Raw genomic sequence first — 22,325 nt, 5'->3', positions numbered from 1 at the left:
TCACTGGAGAGCGGGCAAGGACAGCGAGAATGGAAGAGAATGAATCGAAATGAGATATGCGGCCAAGGTCGAATAAAGATGTGAAGAGTAACTCGATGCTTTACTCACTGCCCTCTCAGTCCTCAACTCTCTAAACTACAGCATTCACTCCGGCTAGTGAGAGCTCACAGCCAGCCTTCTGTTCCTTTCCTTTAGATTGTTCTAGAGGTTTGTATCAGGATGTTATGTTAGCAACATGATCACTCCTGCATGCGTGTGGAATCGGGAAAGAATGATGCTAATGAGCACTGCTGTTCAAATAGTACTTCTCCATCCCTCAGTAATGCAGCCATCAAATTAGATTAGGATATAGTTATCAAGCAGGTTACAAGAGAAAAGTATCTACCCTCCAATTGTTTCCTACATGAAGAGACGTCCGAATGGTGCTTTCTACACGACTTTTCTTCCACGACTTTCTGCAACATTCAACACTAGTTATTATTCTCTGCTTGAAATTCTGTGTGCTATTAACTTCTGCAATATCACCCTTACTGCTTTTCCTCCTACCTCTCTGGTGTGCCCTTGTGTTCTCCTTAAATAGTATCCAACACTTTGATGCCTCTTAAAGGACCCCATCCCAGGGTTTGCTCAGCCTTCTTCAATTCTCCCTTTGTTGGCTTCCAGGGAAATCTCAAATAAGTGTAGTTAGAATCTATCAACTGTCAGTGCACAGAAAAAAAAAAAAAAAAAGACTTGAACCTTTACACTCATTTCACTGTTTCTATGTTAAGAGAATAACATGAAGCTTATAATGTTCTTATAGCTTCAGGCCCTAACTCATTTGTGGAAAGGTCACTTGGGTGAACTTGACCTACCTCCTGGTCTCGGGAGATCTGAGGCTTGGTTCTGCCTCTTCAGCTCTGAGCTGGGCTCTGCTCCTCAGCCATGTTCATGTATAGGCCTCTGATTACATTGCTTACAGCTTCTACTTATAAATACTTCACGTGGCCCCCATCAAACACCAGTAATCAACATCAATAGTTCCCAAATTGGATTACACATTGGAATCACCTGAGAGTTTTCATAAAAGGCTGGCGTTTGGCCCCAGCCCCACCCAGTAGGCTGACTTATTGAGTAAGGAAAAGCACATGGGGTGCCAAACATTTTTTAGCATTGTGCATACAGCAACTTGGTTGTGCAGCAAATTGGGTCTTATACAGTGGGTCTCCATCTAGTTACTGAACAAAATTACTTAAGGACTATTTTTTAGGATACACATTTCTGGGCCTTACCTTAGACATCGGCCAAGGAAGCCCGGGAATCATCACCTCTTAAATCTCCAGGTCAATGAAAATGCAGAGATCCCTTGCCATGTTTACAGCTTCAAGCAGACTTTCTGCCTGGGTCACCAACACCTTCCTTCCAGTTCTTTGAGCAACACCGACGCAAATTGCACTTACAGCTGAAGACAATGATGGTCACTCTGTAGCTTCTCTCCAGGCTTGTGTTTTCAGCTCCGGTCTCATGTCTGTAAGATCCCCAAAGACTTGAGTGCCAGCCTACATGCACGTTAAGTTCTTTTGACCAAAACTGAAGTCACCGTTTTTTGTGTCAGTATATTGTTTTTCTCTTCTCTGCCTCATCCAGGTAAGCGTTGCACTTATCTGTAAAATTACAGAAGCCCCAAAAAGAGACATCACTTTGTAATTCTCTTCAACTCAGAGCCCACAGTTACCAAGGGCACTAATTTCCATCCTGTTGAAATTCTGTTTTTCAGATTCCAGCCCTGGTTCAGACACCTATTATCTAACCCAGAGTAATCTTAATAACCTAAATGGACTTCTTTTGCCAATGTCTTTTCTCTTGAATTCTTTGCTGCCACTAGACTGAACTTTCTAAAATGCAAATCTGATCTTGTCACTCTTTTTCTTTAAATCCTACAGCTCCACCTTGTCTGTAGGATAAAATTCAAGTTTCTTAGGGTAAAATGCCCTTCCTGAATTTTGCCTCCAGTCTCATTTTTTTCAGAATAAGGTTTCCCTTGTATGTGAGTCACCTGGGGCCTCACGTCTACCTACTGAATAATTTCTCTGGAGGTAGAGCCCTTAGCTAGTTAAAGATTAACAAGCTCTAGGTGATTCTACTGATCATCCAAGGCTGGCAAACAGCCCTCAGATGCCCATTGCCCTCATCATTTAGAAAGTCATCCTGGAAGAGGCTCCGGTCTGCACTGTTGGGTGCCTGCGCCCCTTCCTGGCACTCTCCACTCCTCCCTCAGGGACCCCCGGGGTGATGTTCTCCTGTGTGCTGCTTTCCTTTATCTGTATCACCTGGTGTCCATCTCTAGTTCTGTTTTTATCATGCTGTTCCTTTCCTCCTGTCTTTCTCTTTAGAATTTGAATTGTTTCATGTGGCTCTTTGTGTCTACCAGCTCAGTGAACTTCCTGCTTACCCTGTAATTTTGCTTCTCTCCAGGTTCAAGTCTCACAGAAGCTCAAGAAACCGGGCAGTTCCTGGGCAGTGACTTGATGTGGGTGGCGGGGTGTGATGCACACTTCTCAGCTCCTCAACAACCAAACACACAAGGAACAAATTTCAGAATTCGGTGAATTGCTCAAAGGCTACAGTTTGAATGATGTATTCATGCTGTATATATAAATAGACAATTTTAAGAAGGAAATGAAAGTCATTTTTGACTACATATGAGGTTATTTATTTTTAAAATATATGTATTTATCTGTTTATGTGAAATGTGGAGTTACAGAGAAAGACGGGAGACACTCCCCAGATGGCAGCAACAACCAGGAAGTGGGCCAGGCTGAAACCGGGAGTCCAGAGCTTCTTTTGGGTCTCCCATGTGGGTGCAAGGACATAATGACTTGGGTCATAATTTTGCACTGCATTCCTAGGTGCGTTAGCAGGAAGCTGGATCATAAGTGGAAGGGCCAACCCTCGAACAAGCAATCATATGGGATACCAGGATCTCAGATGGAGGCTTAACAAGCTTTGTCACATGATCAGCCCCCATCATATGAAGATGTTTCAAATACTTTATTAAAAACTTATTTATAATCTCAGAATAAAATCCCATGTATACATGTTTCACAATGTGCATTTTCACCAACTTTATTGGCTCAGTGTGATAGCACAGCATTTTGGGGTGTTCATTTCATGCCAAGATACAGATCTGGTGGTTCACTTAAGAACCCTCCATCCCCTTCCTGCAGCACACTATTGGCCCTAGAGACTAACCAAGCACTGAGCAGATGGGCATTGCTCAGCGTTCCTGGGACTGCCAACCTCAACCCTAAGGTTGAAATGACCCACAAATTTTTATTGAAATATCCCTTGTGATAGGCCAGTATTTTTCTCAATGAAGTAATGTGTCAGTATAGTTGTCTAAGAGACTAATGGAAAAATGTAGCTCACCTCAAATGCAGAGTTCTCAGCCTTGCCTGAGCCGCTCTAATTTAGTGTAATGCCAAGATGCCTTTAATTGCCAATGGGTCTTTTCTCCTCCCTGCGAGTTCTTTTGGGGTGGAATGAACAACCCTAATGAAGAGACAGAAGTCAGCTGTGATGAAATCCCCTGGAGGCTCAACTGGTATTCACTAAGATATTAGAAAGTTGGTTCAGATCAGAAAGGTCAAGCTATAAGCCGAAGGTCCAAACCCAGCCCACAGGCACATTTTCTTTTGCCAACACAGTGTTTGTTTGCAATAGAAAGACTGCATTATCATTAAAATAATTTTTTAATTAGCTGTTTGTTTCTAAAAGGTAGAAATAGCCTATAAAAATCCAAACTTCCATCTTTTCTTATAAAATAAAACTGACAGTCACACCACATGCACATTTGCAGGGGCAGCACCACATCCAGGGCTGTGCAAAGAGCTGAGAAGCAGGTGCCCTCTTGACACAGGGTTCTGCTCTGGGGCTCACCAGGGTCTCACCAGTTATAATTATCCTCCTGGCACAGAAGCCAGCTGTCAGGGCCTGTTTATTATCACACCTGAACTTTTTTTTCTTATGATGCTGTCAAGAGGAACATAATATTTCCTATACTCCACAGAACTATGGGGGACACACGGAAGAAACGCATAGTTTTTTTCTCTTGGTCTGTGCGGCTCAGTGGGAACTTGCATGGAAAACCTACTGGGAAACTAGGCTTCTGAGCTAATGACTGTTGCTTCAGATGGTAGAAGTGAAGGTGGGTTAGGAAGGCTCAGAGATCCAGGTACAGATGAATGTGTTACGTGATACTAAGATTATCCCTCCCAATTGATAATACTTGCGTTTGGGATATTTTTGTTTGGGGGGATGAGACTCTCGGGAGGAGAATAAATGCTAATCTGGGACTACTGGATGTCCTTAATCATCTTCAGTCACAAATAGCTTTCTCGTTTTCCTGCCTGGATTTAATTATTATAAAATTGTAGGATAATTATTGCAAGTCTCCTGGTCATTCTCCATACCTGAACTGTGCTGATCAGCAGTTTTTGGGTGAGTCTAACCGATGACTTGAGGCTCAGAATTCTTGCAGGTCAGGGTCCCAGATCACTGGGGTCCACTTCTAGCCAGCCGCTTTGCCACCGTGAAGCCATGTTGAGTGTTAGCTATGTGTAAATATAATTTGTCACCCTGCTTTGCTTTGGTCAAGCTTTCCAGTTTATTATATTCTTTAAAAACATTTTAAAATTAATATGGGAAATGACTGATACAGTCTCTTATTGAAATTTAAAAAGCAAAAAGGGCAAATCATGAAATGTCTTTTTTCTACTGCTTCACAATCATCCAGTGAATCACTGAAGGCAGATATTGTCACCAGTTTCTCCTCTACAAAGCTACTTTAAGTTGTCATAGAAAATGGCATTAAAAGTAAAGTTCTGTTGATGCAAAAAAAAAAAAAATTGAAATCCATGCAAGTTGGGATCTTCAAAAGGTTTGTGGAAAATGCAAATTATGAATGAAAACAAGAAGAGCTAATAATGTTATAAAGTTTCACCTCTGGAGTGTTTGTCTTCTGAATGCCTGATACGATGGGAAGGACATCTTTGCATGTGTCCAAAGGGTCACAGGTATGTTAAGCAAAAGCACTTGCACCGTTGTTTCAGTCACAAAGGGTAGAGCCATTTTAAATTAAGAAAATGATAAATTATTGGTGGATGAATTTGGCAAGTATTTGTTTTTGCAAATTGCTAAATAATCCTGTTAGTTTGTAAAAACCAAGAATATGAATCAGGACAAACATATGTTCTGTGGCTCAGCACAGTAGCCTAGTGGCTCAACTCCTTACCTTGCATGCTCTGGGATCCTATGTGCGTGCTGGCTCATCTTTCAGCTGCTCCACCTCCCATCCAGTTCCCTGCTTGTGGCCTGGGAGAGCAATGCAACTCCCTGATAGTAAGTCTGGGAACGCAGCAGCAGATCGCCCAAGTATTTGGGTCCCTGCCACTTGGGTAGAAGACCCAGATAGAGTTCCAGACTTCCAGTTTCAGCTTGGCCAAACCTCGGCCAGCATTTGTGACTGGGGAGTGAGCTAGTGAAGGAAAGACTGTCTATATCATTCTCTCCCTCTCTTTCTATTTCTCTCTCTCTCTCTCTCTCTCTCTATATATATATATATATACCTATTCAAATAAATATTTTTTAAAAAGAAAATACCATACCTTTTCAATAAGTATGATACTGTTGAAAGCGTTATTTTGTTCTCATAGACAATGCTACAGTAAATAACCTTGCCTGTGTTGTATTACAAATAAAGTCTGTAGGAAAAAAGTATAAATGCCCATCAAAGATTAACTGCATTTGCAATTTCTTTTTTTTTTAATGATTTTTTATTATTATTGGAAAGCTGGATATACAGAGAGGAGGAGAGACAGAAGGGAAGATCTTCCATCTAATGATTCACTCCCCAAGTGAGCCGCAACGGGCCGGTGTGTGCCGATCCGATGCCGGGAACCAGGAACCTCTTCCAGGTCTCCCACGCGGGTGCAGGATCCCAAAGCTTTGGGCCGTCCTCGACTGCTTTCCCAGGCCACAAGCAGGGAGCTGGATGGGAAGTGGAGCTGCCGGGATTAGAACCGTCGCCCATATGGGATCCTGGTGCTTTCAAGGCGAGGACTTTAGGCGCTAGGCCAAGCCGCCGGGCCCTGCAATTTCAATAAGTCATCAAATTTACAAACTCATGATCTTTTTAAAGTAGTACGACTCGTGAAAGCCAAAATATGGAATTAATGTAACTGTACATAAATGACTCAGTCAATCTGAGCAATTATGTATGTACACAAAATGAAATATCAGTCATAAAATTCAAAATGCTGCCACTTGCAGCAACATGGATAGAGTTAGGATTCATTACAGACAGTAAAATAAGTCAGTTGCAGAAAAACGTCCTAAATACATGTGGAAGCTAAAATGTTGATCTCCTGAAAGTGGAGAATTGGAAGAGTGGTTGTCAGAGAAAGCTATGGAGAAAGAAGGGACGAGGGGTGGATGGTAGTGGGTGGAGAAAGGCAGTTGCACAGAAGCAATAACTTCCATCGTTCTATCACGTAGTATAGTCACTACAGCTGGCAGCAGCTAATTGACTATTTCAAAATGACTAGTCGAGAGGTTTCTGAGTGTTTCCAACAGGAAGGTATGATGTGTGAGAGATAACCAACTCTCCTGATCTGATCACTCCATATTGTAACCTGTCTTGAAATATCTCACTGTACTCCACAAATATGGACCACTAGCACATATCAATTTTAAAAATGAAAGCTGCAAAAAAAGTAGGGAATCTATTACAGCTGTATAAAAACGGGCTGCAGTGTAGGGCATATGTAAGCTGTGGTCAGATGAATTCAATGGAATTGAGAAGTGAAACTGCATGCTTATATGCATTTTATATGCTTGAAGCAAAAATTAATCTTAAAAATCAAAATTAAACTGTAACTATTACAATATATATGCTATATTGTCAATTTTTTCTACATCATGAGTGCAATTTGGGGAACCCATGAATTTTGGCATTTAGTTGGCATATGATTTTAACAATTTGGCAAATTTTGGTAGAGGCCTTGAAGCAGTGGCTTTACATACACTGACGAACACATGGTCCTAGTCTCCTAGAACTCCACGTAAGCAGTGACTAGAGGAAGTGACGCTGCCTGTCATTAGAGTCAAGCTTTAGACTTGCTGCAGGTGGATTCCAGGCAAAGACTATTGTAGACATGCAACATACTCTTTTTTGGGGATCCTGGACAGCGGTGGCTTGTATGTTGTAGACATATAAGAAACATTCTTGAATTGTTTTCAGATGCTGGAGGGAAGCGACTGTGGCTCCTGACTGCAAGCTGGCCAGTAGCAGCATTAGGAAGCATCTATGTGTGGAGATTGATCATTTTCTTTTTTTTTAACATTTATTTATTTTTATTGGAAAGGCAGATATACAGAGAAGAGACAGAGAAGTAGATCATCCATCCAATGATTCACTGCCCAAGCGGCCACAATGGCTGGAGCTGAGCCAATCCGAAGCCAGGAGCCAAGACCCTCCTCCGGGTCTCCCATGCGGGTGTAGGGTCCCAAAGCTTTGGGCCGTCCTTGACTGCTTTCCCAGGCCACAGGCAGGGAGCTGGATGGGAAGTGGGGACACCCCCATTAGAACCAGCACCCATATAATATCCTGGCACATTCAAGGCGAGGACTTTAGCTGCTAGGCTACCACACCAAACCCAAGGTTGATCTTCTTAAAGATTTCAACATTTTCAAGTAATGGAAAAATTGAATGAGTCCCCGCAAAAGCTCGTGCATTGTTTAATCTCTGAATTTCTTTGTTGATGATATTTGGAGGTGGGCATTTAGGATTAGATGAGGCAAAACAGTTGCAGGCCCATGGTGGCATCTGAGGCCTCATACAGAGAGACATAAACTGGCATGTTTGTTCTATGTGCTGTGTTATGAGGTGCCCGGAGGGAGCTCAGCGAATACCAGTACCCTGATTTAGAACTTTCTGATTCCTAGAACCGTGAGCTGAATGTGCCAGGATAAAGTGAGGGGCAATTCACTGAAGAATGTAACTCGGGGAAACTTCTTCCTTCAGATTTCCTACCAACACCTTACTTTTCTGTAAGGAGTTACATTTCTATTCATTTCTTGTGAGAAGACTGCTTCTGCCTCATGTTGGGAGGAACATTGGGTTTTTTTTTTCATGTCCTGCTGCGTGGTAACTTATGCATGTTGATGTTTAACAGGTATTTGTTGAATTCTGAGAATCTCTTATACTGTCTTTTGCTTATTGTCAATCTGAAAATGTGATGTACTCAGATACACTAGAGAACCAGGGTATGCAGAACAGGTGAAAGAAGGAAGCCGGACAATCTTAAAAATTCTGGAAAAGTTCAGCAAGGATGACGATATTTAGATGAAGAGGATGAAAATAATTCCAGAAGTATCATGACTTAGGGATTTGGTATGAAGTGCTGTTGGCAGATCTGGTTCAACTCTTGATATGAGCACTAAAAACAAAATTATAATCTAGGGAAGATGATGCGACTTCTCTAAGCTTGAGCATCCTTATCTGTGCTAATGATATCAGCTATTCCGTCAGGCAGAATTTTATAAAATAGCACCCCAAATCCCCCCAAGTGACACATATTCTTCGTGTATCCCTTCTGTGTTGCTTCTGTGTCTAGGTTATGTTCTGTTGCAAGTTGAAGAGCTGTGATTAAGCCCCTAACCCCCTAATTATTTGACTTTCAGTGAATACAGGAGATTATCCTGGGTGAGCCTGATCTATTCAAGTGAGTACTTGAAAGGCAGATCCAGGGTTTCCCTAAAGGAAAATCCTCAGTGAGAGAATCTTCTGCCAATTTTTGAGCAGGTAAATTGGTATATTGTGAGAGGCGCAGGATGAAGATCATGTGGCAAGAACTGCAGGATGAGCTGAGAGCAGGGTGCCACAGCTGTCAGCCGTACGCACAAAGGACTTCTGTGCTTTAAGCACAAGGAATGGAGTTCAAGGTGAAGTTAAACAAGGCTCCAAATCTCAGCACAGACAACCCAGTAACTTGACTGTAACACTGTGAGACCCTGAGTAGCTTTGTCCACAGATCAGGCCCATGGAAGCCATGAGATAATCCACGGGCCTTGTTTATGTGGTGGCATTTATGTTAGTTTGTACTATGCAAGTGAAAACAAAAATACTACCTTACAGGGAGATTTTTAGCTTATAAGTAACTGATTCTAGCTAACCTTTGATAGAAGAAAGCTGAATTTTTAAAAAGATTTATTTTTATTCAAAAGGCAGATTTACAGAGAGGAGAGATAGAAAGGTCTTCCATCTGCTAGTTCACTCTCCAAACGGCCACAATGGCTAGAGTTGAGCAAATCCAAACTTAGGAGCCAGGAGCTTCTTCTGGGTCTTCCTCATGGATGCAGGGTCCCAAGGTTTTAGGTCACCCCCCACCCCAACCGCTTTCCCAGGCTACAAACAGGGAGCTTGATGGGGAATGGAGCAGCCTAGAAACAAACTGGATGCTTGGAAGCGAGGATTAGCCAATTGAGCCACAAGGGTAACTGTAAGCAGATCATTAAGTATTTGTGCACTTTGCAATAATCAGCACCTACCCTTCTGCCCCCCAGCTTCTGTCACCTGTTCCATAAGTTCCATGCTCCTAGTGCAGTCTGATTGGCTTTATTTCCTCACTATTCCTGGACGTCAGGAAGTTTAAAAGCAGAAAACCTCAAGACCATCTGGAATAAGAAAGTTCACTTTTTTTTTTTTTTTTTTTTGGCATCTTCACAGGAACTTTATTCATTCCCCCAGCACCTCCATGGCAACTGCTGTCACCAGGAGGGCCGTGGTCATGGGTTCTGCTGGCCGGGCGTGAACTCCCGGCTGCCAGGGTCCTTGAGCTCTGAGTCATCTTTGGATCTGGACATGGGCTGGAACTTGAGCAGGACAGGTGGAGTGAAGATGGATGCCCCCACGGTGGACGGACGGCGAGGTCTGTTCATTTCTAGGCGAGCCATTACAGGCTGAGGAACAGGGAAAGCCGAGGCAGTGGAGTTTGTGAGTGTTGTTTCCGGCCATGTAGGAGAAATGGAAGCCTCCAGGGTTGAGGACCAAGGGTGTCAGGTCAACCATGTGGCTTTTAGGGTTTGCTGACAGATTGCTCCAGTTCATCCTCACTTCAGACTTGGAGGTATCCAACTTCTCCACTGGCTTGCTGGGCAGCGGTGGGAAGGGGCCAAAGACTCTGGGCATAGTGTAAACGGGGTGTGATGGGGCCACCACGGAGGTCATGTTGGTGGCAGGTGGCAACAGTGGTGGAAGAAGTGGCGGAGGTGGCGGCAGCAGGTTCGGTGGCTGGCAAGGGGATGTTGATGGGTCCGGAAAGAGGATGCGCTCTAGCTTCTTTGGTTTGTTTTCTTTTCCTCTTCTTGGCATCCCGGGAGTAAGTTCACTTGAGATCCTGCACCTGTGCTGGGGATCTGGGAGAATCTCCTGGCTTCGGATCACCTCTTCTCTGAATGTTGAGGCCATTTGAGGAGTGAACGACACGTGGAAGATCTTTCTTTGTGTTTCTGCTTTCCTCTGTAAATCTGCCTTGCCAATAAAAATAAATCTTTTTTTTTTTTTTTTAAGAAACAGTCTGCTCCAGACTACATTGGTTAAATTGGTAAAGAGATTAAGGATTGTAATGGTTGGCCCCGCAGCTCTAATTGTAAATATGCTGAATTTTGCCTAACCACATCCATGAATGTTCACATCATAACCTGAAATTTTTGAAAATTAATTCAGTTATGAGTTGACAGCTATATTTACCAAGGAACATAAAATGGAATACATAATGTCTGTAAATTCCTGGAAATGTATGTTTAAAGAAGGCTTTTTTTTTTTTTTTGCTTTTGTTGTTGTCATTGAAGAAGTCCCTTGGTTAGCAGACTCAGTATGAGGAAAGCTTGCCTATCAGGTGGCCCAGATCCTCACTGATGGATAAAGTTAACTTCATTCCAGTCTGCTCTATTCCGCAAGTATTTATTGAGCTCCCATTATGTGCAATGAACTGTATTAAGTGCTTTGATAGATTTAAAAATGAATAGATAAGACAGGGCTCTTGACCTTAGGCTATTTTATTATCTCAAAAGAGAGACTAATGTTACAAGGAGCAGATACAATACAGAACAGGATATGACAAGTGCTAAAATAGATAGACAGAAGAAAGCTTTAAATTTCTAGTGTGGAAACCTGGAGTTTTCTTCAGAAAGGTAGACTTTGGACGCTTCTTAATCATTTGTCCCTCCAGGGAAAGAATCATTTAATTTGCTTTTGCTCTTCCAAAATGACATAGTCATTTGTCCTTAGTATATACAACTAAAGAGCAGTTAAAAATGGATTTAAATTGTAATAAAATCAGCAAAACATAAACTTGTCATTTCAATCATTTTTAGGTGTATGGTATAGATGTAATAGGTGCAAGCATTGTGTAAGCACTATCACCATTATGGAGCTTTCTTCATCTTAAGAAACAAAGTCTTCATAATTCTCCATTCCTCCTTATTCCAAACTCCTGACCATCACTTTTATACATTCTGTCCCTTAGCATTTGACTATTTCCGGTACCTCATGTAAGCAGAATCCTATTAAGTGGATTCATACAGTATTTCTTCTTTTACAATTGGCCTGTCTCACTTAGAATAATGTCTACAGGGTGTATTTATACTATGATAGCTGTCAAAATTCCTTTCCTTTTTTTTTTTTTTAATAAATAATAGTCTCCCGTTACCTGTATAGGCCACATTTTATTTATCCATTCATCTGTTGATGGACGTTTGAATTCTTCATAGCTTTTGATAAGTGTGTGTACTATTATATGAATATACACATATCAAATTTTGAGTGAATTAGACATTTTGATAAGTCAAGAGGGGGCAGAGAGAAGTCATTTTAAGCTTAGAAAACAGCATAAATCAAAGCAAAGATAAATGGAGAGCCCGGAGGCGTGGCCTAGTGGCTAAAGTCCTCACCTTGAACGCGCCAGGATCCCGTATGGGCGCCGGTTCTAATCCTGGCAGCTCCACTTCCCATTCAGCTCCCTGCTTGTGGCCTGGGAAAGCAGTGGAGGATGGCCCAAAGCTTTGGGTTTCGGATTGGCACAGCACCGGCCCGTTGCGGTCACTTGGGGAGTGAATCATTGGACGGAAGATCTTCCTCTCTGCCTCTCCTCCTCTCTGTATATCTGACTTTGTAATAAAAGTAAATAAATCTTTAAAAAAAAAAAAAACTAATCCCGGCAGCTCCACTTCCCATCCAGCTCCCTGCTTGTGGCCTGGGAAAGCAGTAGAGGACGGCCCAATGCCTTGGGACCCTGCACCTGTGTGGGAGACCTGGAGGAAGTTTCTGGCTCCTGGCTTCAGATCTGTGCAGCCCTGGCCGTTGCAGTCACTTGGGGAGTGAATCATCAGACGGAAGATCTTCCTCACTGTCTCTCCTCTCTGTATATCTGACTTTGTAATAAAAATTAAAACAAATCTTAAAAAAAATAAAAGATAAATGGAAACACACAGGGTTTGCCTGGTGTGGTCTCCTTGTGGGCTTATGGGGTATACTGGCTGAAAATAAGAAGGTTAACCTCTTCTGTTCCAGTATTTGAAAGGCACTAACTACAATTCCAAAAAGAAAAACATTTCTAAAGCCGTGAGAAATATTTAGGACTTGGAGCATATGATTATCAATGCTATAAATATAATTGTGGTGGAAAAGACATGCTTATTAACATAGAATAACAATCCTGGCAGGAAACTAAGTAGAGCAGTGGCAGAGGAAACAGTAGGGTTGGGATGAGCGAGAGTGGAGAGATAGGAAGTTGAGATTTTATCGAGGGAGGAACAATCAATAGGATCTGTTGACCAACTGCATGTCGGTGGCAGGAAGAGGAAGTTGTTAAAGCAGTGCTTGACAGCACAGTGATATTATAAAACTAGGTGAACATAAAAAGAATAAGCAAAAATGATAGCAACTATTTATAGAGCAATTATGTATTAGGTCTCTCACACACATTATTTCATTAAAATTTTTTCTAAAGATTTATTTATTTGTATTGGAAAGTCAGATGTACAAAGAGGAGAAACAGAGAGGAAGATCTTCTGTCCGATGGTTCACTCCCCAAGTGGCCACAATGGCTGGAGCTGAGCCAACCCGAAGCCAGGAGCCAGGAGCTTCGTGGGTGCAGGGTCCCAAAGCTTTGGGCCATTCTTGACTGCTATCCCAGGCCACAGTCCGGGAGCTGGATGGGAAGTGGGGTTGCTGGGATCAGAACTGGTGCCCACATGGGATCCTGGCGTGTTCAAGGCGAGGACTTTAACCACTACGCTATCGCACCGGTCCTCATTTAAATTTGATAATGGCCCAATAAGGAGGTGATTATTGTACATGAAAAGAAACTCATTTTAATCAGATTAATTTATTGTCCAATAACAAAGTAAATAGTGAAACAGAAACACCAATCCTGTGTCAATTTCTTTTCCTTAAATTTACCCCCACTTTCCCATTTGTTTGAATACACATATTATTCTTAGGGATTTATTTCTTCAGAAATTGAAAATGTAAGCATGTATTTTTGTGGTATTCAAATGGGCAAAAATATACTCCATTAAAATTTAGTAATTTAATCTTGTTCCATTTGAAAGGCACAGAGACACACATACGCAGGGATCTTCCATCCGCCTGTATCACCAATGCCCACAGTAACCAGAGCTGAGCCGGACTCTAACCAGGAGCTCAGAACGCAGTGTGGACATGCAGCCTCCCTGGGTGTGCAATCAGAAGTGGAGCATGGGTCTCCTAAATAGCATATTAACTGCTGTAACAAATGCTTTTTCCATACAGTCCCTTTTATCAAACAAAGATGGATCAAGTGATGCTGAAGAAACAAATGAGTTCACTCTAGAGGCAAAATAGAGGAAGGAGTCAGAACTTCAATACAGAAGGACAAACATTCATCCAAAACAAAGAAAGAACTAAAACAATGATCTGAGAAAGAGGTTGCATGAAAAGACCGTTTCTGAGAAGAGATTAGTCAAGACCATCAATTGCCTCTTACACCCCAAATAGGAAGTAGGCTGTGATCACTGAATTTGACATGTAGGAAGCCACTGGGGACTTCCCAAGGGAGAAAGTAGATGGAACAGGACTAAAAAATGAACAGGAAGTTAAGGACATGAACAAAGTGAATGTAAACTATTTACTCAAGTTTAGCAGCAAAAGGAAGAAGAAAAGGTTATGATACAGAGTTTGATGGGATCTAGACCTGAGGGACAGCTTTCTTTTGGAAGACTGGGAAGGGAAAAATGTGTTCTTTGTGTCTGTGGAAAACACTTCAGGAAGATTACCGACTGAAAATGTTGGGAAAATGATGACAATTCACAATGGCTGGGTAGAGAGCAAGAGCACTTTTGGAAGGTTCAGTGGGAGAGGGAGCCAGGGATAGTCTCTCCTAGACGTGGGGGAAAGGAGAGTTGGGAAGTTGGCAGGAAGAGTTGAAGGAGTTTGTGTGGGGGACAGAGACAAAGCAACTATGCTAGGCTGGGCAAACCTCAACTCTATCTTGGCCTCAATACCCATAGATTGTTAGTTGTGTTGAGGAAGACAGCATTAACTCAGGTCAAAAATCTGATATTCTGGAGCATGCCTTTGAGTAAGAATTGTTTCATACCTTATTGGAACCAATCAGCAGGTACATTGACCAAAACGCAGCATCTTTTCCAGATTCAGCTGAAAGACCACAGAGCTATCTGAATGGTTCTGAGTATTTCCTAATCTCCTTAGCCTAGTTATGGACCATGAAGTTAGATAACTCGTGGGTGATTTCACAAATGCTGCACTGAATTTTTTTTTTTTACCACTTTCATTTCCCACTGTCAACAAAAACTAAGAACAGGTGTAGACACCCTGAAAATACTGACACTATGACACTTGAGAGTGTTACAGAAAAATATTAGGAATTACTGTGGTATGGTGAAATGCTTCAATACTGAATTTCCAAATTTTATGTTTGAAAGACTTAAACCCATTGAGAAACCTCGCTTTAAAAGCCTTGCTATTGATTGTCCCTTCCCCAAAAGAACCCTGTGCAAGGCATGGCAAGTATACTATAAAGTAACAGATTGTCTTCTTCTCTTACACTGGCATTCCATTCTGCATTCTATGTGAACAAAGTATTGTTACAGATTTTTTTTTTACATACGGTTACATTTACTATATTCATGTGACAAATTCAATTCAAGATATAGGCATTAACTACTGGGGGCCATGCCTTAGTTAACTCTTTTATGAAAGATAAGATAGGAATGTTTCCACAAATATTTAGTTTAAAAACTGAAGAAGGCTTTGAAAATGTAAAAGTGTAATATAAATGCTAAATAAAGATAATGTATTCTGAACAGCAGGCTCCTTTGAAATAAGGCCTATGAATTCCATTAGCACTCTCTGTTTACATGCTTTTAGGAACTTTTAGGAGGATGTTGCCTGTGAACATGCCTACAACATGATAGCCATGGCCTTGCAACCAGCTGGGGAAAGGAGAAGTGGAAAGAAAAACCCAACATAATAAAATAATATTTCCTAAAGTCAATCGATCAATATGAATTGCACAGTTAATATGTGCAAGAATGGTTTAGGGTGTTGGAATACCACAGAGAACAAAACAAGCAAGAGTCTGGCAAAAGCTCCGAATAGAAATGTTTCAAAAGGAGGGCCTGGCAGCGTGGCCTAGTAGCTAAAGTCCTCGCCTTGAACGCACCAGGATCCCATATGGGTGTCGGTTCTAATCCCGGCAGCTCCACTTCCCATCCAGCTCCCTGCTTGTGACCTGGGAAAGCAGTCAAGGATGGCCCAAAGCTTTGGAACCCTGCACCCATGTGGGAGACCTGCAGGAAGTTTCTGGCTCCTGGCTTCAGATAGGCGCAGTACTGGCTGTTGCGCTCACTTGAGGAGTGAATCATCAGATGGAAGATCTACCTCTCTGTATATCTGACTTTGTAGTAAGAATAAATAAATCTTTTTTTTTTTTAAAGAAATGTTTCAAGAGGAGATGTTCACGTGGACAACAAGTACATGGTGGAGTACTGAGCATCACTGTTCATCAGGGAATTGCAAATAAAAAGTACAATGAGGTGCTGCCTCTCACTTGACAGAATGGCTATGAAGATGTTAGAAAAGACCAGTTATTGATGAGAATGTGAACAAAAAAACAACCGTGCACACTGTTGGTGGGAGTGTGTATTAATTCAGCCATTGCAAAAACAGTATGAAGGTTCCTCCAAACCCTAAAAGTAGAGTTACCATAGGATTCAGCAATCACACTTCTAGCAACACAAACATATCCTATTTTCACTCCCTTGGATATTAAAGCATTATTTATAATAGCCAAATTATGAAACCAACCTAAGTGCCCACCAACAGATGAATGGACAGCAAAAATGTAACATATGAAAACCATAGAATACTGTTTAGTTATAAAGAGGAAAAAATGTATCATTTCAACAACATATATGGACCTGAAGGACATGGTGCTAAGAGAAACAATCCAAGGCATTGTAAAAGAAATACTGAATGTGTGGAAGGTAAAATAAAAAAAAAAAAAAAAGTTGGATACCTAGGTGCAGAAAGTAGAGTGGTGGCTACCAGACCCTGGGGAGAGGAGCCAAATGTAAAGGTGGCCCCCGGGTACCATGTTGCAGTTAGACAGGAGGAATGCATGATGAGAACCTGAAGTGATGGATATGTTAGTTTGATACAATCATTCCACATTGCAAGTACAGCACAGCATCATTCTGTACTTCCTAAATATATATAATTGCACTTTGTTAATATACAATAAAAACGAAATGGTAACTCAAGCAACAGGCAGAAACTCTTACCTAGAAGTTAATGCTTACTTGTTACTAACCAAGTTCCAAACGCCGTTTTTAAAGAATTAACTTTATTAACTTGAAAGGCATAGTAAGAAAGACAAAGACTTTTCAACTGCTGGTATACTCATCAATTAGCTGTGGTTCCAAGAGCCAGGGCTGGACTAGAACAAAGTCAGGAACCAAGAGCCTCAAATGAATTTCTTATGCAACTGCAGGAGTGCAAGTACTTGGTTTATCTTCCAGGGCTTTCCCAAGTACATTAACATGAATCTGGGTCAGAAGTAGACCATCCAGGGCTAGAACGAGTGCCTATATGTGATGCCAGCATTACAGGTGGCAACTTGACCCACTACACCACAGCACTAGACCCCCATCAAATAGAACTTTTGCATTTATCCATTAAACCTCATCTCAATCATAAGAGCTAGGTGTTGTCAGTATTCCCATTTTAAGTATATAGAAACTGAGGCAATAGAACTTTACAACTTGCTCGAGATCACTCACTAGCAAATAATCATAATGGTTTTAAATATTTTATTTCTCATTTGATTTATTCATAAAGACAGGAGAGAGAGAGAGAGAGGAGAGAGAGAGAGAGAGAGAGAGAGAGAGAGAGAGAGAGAGAGGTATCTTCCATCTACTGGCTCATTCTTCCAGTGTATGCAGCAGCAAGGCTGGGCCAGGCTGAAGAGAGGGATGAAAAACTGAAGCTGCCATATGATAGCAGGAACTCTACTTGAGCCATCACCTGCTATCTCCCAGATCATGTATGATAAGGAATACAGAATGGGGAGTAGAGGCAGGCAGGACTTGAATTCGGAAATTCCAAAATAATATGGGTACTCCAATTGTTATCTCAACTATTATGCCAAATGCACACAGCTGGGGTTGGAATTAGAACCTTAGTGTCTGGCCTGCATATTTCACTAATGATAAGAACATGGGTACGGATGGACTCAAAGACTGTCAAACTTGGGTCCTCTTTCATTTTTAAAGCCAATAGGAATGATTCATACATGTTACTTGAGGGTTTTTTTCTATCTAATTAAAAAACATCTTTTTAACTTTCCAGCATTGATGGAGAATTTATTGTGGGAATATAAGCAAAGACAGGGATTCAACTACGCAGTTGGCCTCCGTGTTGACCAGTCTGGCCAGGCCTCTCAATGACTAGAACGTGTAATAGGTCATGCGCTGTTGTCCTACCTCTTTCTCCCTATCAATCATTTTGTTTTTGCCTGCCAACTAACTTTATCTTGAGTATTTCCAGTTCATATGGCCAAGTATGAGAATAGCATTGGCTCTTCACACGGTGAAGCACTTCCTGCTGGTTCAGGCTATCCCCTGCTACCCTTTGGATTAACTACTCACACTCAGACCAATCAAGCTGTGGCCGGGAGACCAAGTCAAATGGAAAGATCATTCCAGAACTGTGGTCTAAGGGTATCAAGGGCTATTGTAACAGACATGTTTTGAAGTCTGGCTTGTCCCCTTCAAAAATGTTTAGTTACAAGACTTCAGATTTTATGTTTTCAATGAATTTGCTATGTGAAAACCATATATTGCTCATTTCTTCTTAATTTAGAAAATCAGTTTGCAGCGCCATATTATCCCACTCTTTTGAATATTTCTGTAATAGTTTTGTCTCTACATCCTAAATGAAATGGTAATATCCACATCTATTCAGAAGCTCTTTATTTTTAATTTCCTTGCGATGTTTAGAATGTGATACGTATTATAATCCTCTCCTTACCTGATGAATAATACACCCTTTTTCTTTCACTCCCAGCATTTTAATTACATCGCACTCTCACCAGTTCTGTTACAAATGCATGCAGATGTGTCACAAGGAAAAGAATTAGATCCCACACTAAAGCACCTATATGAATACTTCTGTGTTACCTAGAACACCATAACAAGGTTTTAGCCAAATCCATTTTAATGTCTTTTTTTTTGGTACAGATTTTATTATTATTGGAAAGCTGGATATACACAGAGGAGGAGAGACAGAGAGAAATATCTTCCATCCGATGATTCATTCCCCAAGTGAGCCGCAACAGGCCGGTGTGCGCCGATCCGATGCCCGGAACCAGGAACCTCTTCCAGGTCTCCCACGCGGGTGCAGGGTCCCAATGCCTTGGGCTGTCCTCCACTGCTTTCCCAGGCCACAAGCAGGGAGCTGGATGGCAAGTGGAGCTGCCGGGATTAGAACTGGCGCCCATATGGGATCCCGGGGCACGTTCAAGGCGAGGACTTAAGCCGCTAGGCCATGCTGCCGGGCCCTTAATGTCATTTTTATACTTAGAAAAACATGGCACGAGCAATTATACAGGATAAAAAATGAATAATTTGGTTCATGCATAAAAGTAAGATAATATATTAAAGAAATTATTTCAAATGTTGTCCATTTAGACAATTTCAATAGACAGATTCAATTTTACCTTGAGACATGTGACCAACAATAGAATGCATTGTAGCAAGGGGGATTGGGGGGATTAGCAAAGTAGTTTGTGGCTTTGAAACAAACTAAAACTATGCAGTCATTAGGGAAAGAAGCCCATGAGCTTCATCTCATACTACCAGGCTTAAACCAATTGAATGAGCTATTCATTGATAATATTCTGATACTTAACATAGAGATGAGTCTTCATTATTAGTTAGAATTCCTTTCCTAATTCCAGATTATTTGTACTAAAATATCGGCAGTGTTCTCATTACACAGAGAGGGATCCATAGTTCTCAAATAGATCTCTGTCAAACTAACAAGGGGACTGAAGCCCTGGTGGCTCCCAGCTGTGGTGGCTGAGTGGATTAGAATACATGTCCCATAGACTCTACTGCTAGGCATTTTCCATTTGCGAGGGCCTGGGCCATGGAAAAGGTCATCCATGAATGCACCCAGATACAGCAGAGGATCCTGAAACTTAGTGTGAGAAACTGAGGAGGTAAGTTTCCCAGGTGAAGTTCAGAGTGACATTTTGGCAAGAGGTACAGAGAGCGCTGTAAGACCTTTACCTTTACCATGAGAAGTCCTCTAAAAATGTCTGAGAGAGGCTCGTCATTTGTTTAGAACAGCTTCCATGCAAAATGCAGAATGCTTAGAAATAGAAGGACCTAAAATCATTTTGCGGGGTGGACATTTTTCTACACATAAATATATAGAGAGAAAAATCAGGGTGTGAGCAAATACTTTAGTGTGGGTTGTCAGGGAAATGACAGAACTGGACGAGAAGGTACCTGTGGTTGGGTGGCACAGGACACATAAGGGAAGCGGATGGGGGTAAGAAATGAAGAAACACATGATGCTGGAAGGGGGTTACATCATGCATTGTTATAGGAGCCGACTGGCAGAAGGTTGCAGGAATAAGACCAAAGCACTCGCAGGTATGCAGCACCACCACACAGAAAACAGAGCAGCATGTCATGTAAACAGTATTCACTCATTAGAAAAATAAAACGTATTATCAGGGTCCCAAATTCTATTCAGACGGTGGTCCATTAGGACATCTGTACTGTCCTGAAGCGCACGCACTGTGCAGCCACTGGGACTGGGTTTAGTGGTGGCTTCTGGAGGTGGCAGATGGTGCACTGTGGAGAGCTCAAGTCATCCTATTTTACTTAGTAGTGGACTTTGGCTGGGGGGGGGGGGGGCTGGGGCAGCTTCCAGGCAAGTCTCGCTCTCCAAACCCTGGGGTATACACTCAGGCTTCAGCTGAAGGGTTCTCTGTGCCAGCTTACTTGAATAAAGGGTGATAGGACACACCATGGTTCTCGGCCTTCAGCTAGCAGCTTGAGTATCACTGGTTCTGGCAGATTTTCCTTATCGACATGGATGTTCCTTCATTGTGCTTGCTTTGTCTACCTCTAGGGAAATACCATGCTGTCCAATCATGCTGAACAGACTTTCTTACTAGCCAGAACCAGTTTGGGCCATTAGTTTATCCCAGCACTTTGCTTATCACTTAGCACAAGGTAGGCCGCCAATATCAATGTAAGACCATTGAATCAATAACTCTGATTATGTGTGTCCAGAAATCATCTAGAGAAAATGAAATCCAAAATGAATATTTAGAATGAGTAAACTCAAATTATTTTTAACTTCTTTTGGGGCCAAGTTTTAGTTTTGCACATAGGTCATGGACTTTCCCCCTAACTCACCTGTAGTCTGCCGCTGGTCATTTCACTGCTTATTATTCAAGGGTGAGATGGGGTGGGGGAGGGGAGAGAGACAGAGAGAGAGAGAGGGAGAGAGGGAGAAATTCAAACAGGTTAATAGAGCTGTTGGCAAGAGCAGCTGTGACAAAGCTTGGACATGGTGGGTAAATGGATAATGGAGGGTCGATTCTTGCTAACCCAGCCTGGACTGTTTCAGCTGCCTGAACTGCTGGGTCCAACATCAGGCATCCTTGAGTCTGAAACGCACAGTTAACCTTCACAGGATCTGTCCCTTTTTACTGGAACACACCATACCCTGGTTTTCGGTTTCCAGAATTTGCTCAGGGTACCAAGGAACAGAAGGAGTGGAACAGTCCTAACTCCTGGGTCGTTTCATGGTCCTAAGACTTTCACAGTTTATTTTCAAAACTGGTTCAAGGAACATTCCTTATGTAAAAAAATCAATCAAAAATAATATTACTTGCATTTTGGAGAATTTGTTAATACCAAATTTCCACCTGTGACATATTTAAATTGAGGCCTTGGGCAACAAATTCAGTAAAGTGCCTCCCATACCTTTATTAAATGCAAAGCAAATAGTCCTCCGGGGAATGGGAGGGGAGGGGAGGCTCTCCAGGACCTCACTGTCCCCAGGCCTGCAAAACAGTACACCACACTGCGACCTTCGGCCATCTAAACGTTTAGCGCAACTTTTAATTACTTGGAGGATTTCTGGAGGGCCTCTTGTCTAGAAGAATAGGAATGGTCAGCTGTCCAGCAGGCGATCTGCTCTTGGAACCGGAAAACAACCGCCTCTCCTTGCAGTTTTGACGCCTTCAGAGACTGATTTTGAGGCGAGGATGGCTCAGCCATCTTGACTTTAGGAGGGGAGACCTCGACCTGTTTACTGCCAAGGTACTAGATCCCTGATTTCCAAGAGGATGTGCGAATCCCAGCCATCCTGGCCACAGAGACCTAAGCAGGTAAGCTGTCGGTGAAGAACCACACTTAGGCAGCCCCCAGAAGGCGCGAGTTTCACTCGCAATGCTTTATTATACCTTCTTCCAATCCTAAAAGCAAGGCAGGGGGTAAGGTGGGTGGGGGGGTCTGGCCTCCGTCAAACTTTTTTTCTGATTTTTCGTGACCTATAGCCTGGCTGCAGCCTCTGGGTAGTGTTTTTTTGTTAAGTCCTCAGGCCCACTCTTGAATGGCTGAAGGCATGCGTTTCCCAGCACATGGTGGATCTGGCTGCTCTGCGAATTGCCTTGCAAAAAAAAAAAAAAAAAAAAGTA

At 42.1% G+C, this 22,325-nt stretch overlaps 1 pseudogene; it reads right to left on the bottom strand.

Annotated features, from left to right (window-relative positions):
* Window positions 1-9,761: 9,761 nt before the first annotated feature.
* On the bottom strand, window positions 9,762-21,906 carry LOC101524013 (uncharacterized; annotated as a pseudogene).
* Window positions 21,907-22,325: the final 419 nt, after the last annotated feature.

This window comes from Ochotona princeps, chromosome 1 (assembly GCF_030435755.1).
Source record: "Ochotona princeps isolate mOchPri1 chromosome 1, mOchPri1.hap1, whole genome shotgun sequence".
In the NCBI taxonomy this organism is placed as follows: Eukaryota; Metazoa; Chordata; class Mammalia; order Lagomorpha; family Ochotonidae; genus Ochotona; species Ochotona princeps.
Note: the sequence above shows the minus strand (reverse complement) of the source record. Positions and strands in the feature narration are given on the sequence as shown.